This window comes from Octopus bimaculoides, chromosome 4 (assembly GCF_001194135.2).
Source record: "Octopus bimaculoides isolate UCB-OBI-ISO-001 chromosome 4, ASM119413v2, whole genome shotgun sequence".
NCBI lineage: Eukaryota > Metazoa > Mollusca > Cephalopoda > Octopoda > Octopodidae > Octopus > Octopus bimaculoides.
The window spans coordinates 87968890-87969857 of NC_068984.1; positions in this window are offsets into that span (position 1 = coordinate 87968890).

A 968-nucleotide genomic window follows, 5' to 3' on the forward strand; every position below is an offset into this window, starting at 1 on the left:
ATATATATATATATAAAGGAGTATTTAAAAACTCTTTAGACATGGCAACGGTCATTGGTACCAAACATATACAAAGTATTTAAAGGTCACTGTGTGCGTGTGTGTGTATGTGTGTGTATATATGTGTGTTAATGGCTAAATGTATATATGTTGCATTGAATATTTTGATATAATTATTGAGAAATAGAACAATAATAAAAAATAGATAGATATAGGTATATTTCAAAAAGCACTGATTCAATCTGCCCGGCTATCATTATCAATGGGCTAAACGCATTCAAACATAGACGCGTGTTTATGTGCGTGTGTGTGTGTTGGGGGGGTGCTTGTGTGTGTGTGCGCGCGTGCGCGCGCATCTCGTCTGTGTGAAAGCGTCATGTCGGTGTGTGAAAAGAAAAAAATTATATTATATTAAGTTATATTGGATTCGATTAAAAATAAAATGTTTGAAATGTTATATTTGAGGCAGATATGTATGTTAATTGAAGGAGGACATTAATGTGAATGTCATTCTTTAATTAATGTGTATAATTATGGAAACGGGTATGTTTCAAAATTTGTTTATGTGAACCCATTATTGTGAACCATTATATTGATCGGTGTAGATGACATGAAACGTTTTATGAAAATTCATTTGTGTACATGCATAACACTTTTATAAATGCATAATACTGAGAAATGTTTATATATACATACATACAAAATTTCTTGCATATGCACATATATATAAAAGAAACGAGTATATATGTGCGTGCGTGCATGTGTGAGGGTGAGTGAGTGCGTGTGTGTGTGTATGTGTGTGTAATGTGTGTATGTGTGTGAATATATGTATGTATGTATATATGTCCGTACTAAAATTTGTGTTAAAGACATTGTAACTTTTGTCGTGAATTGAACCCACTTTCTGGTTATATATGTGTGTGCGTGTGTGTGTGTGTGTGTGTGTGTGTGTGTGTGTGTGTGTGTGT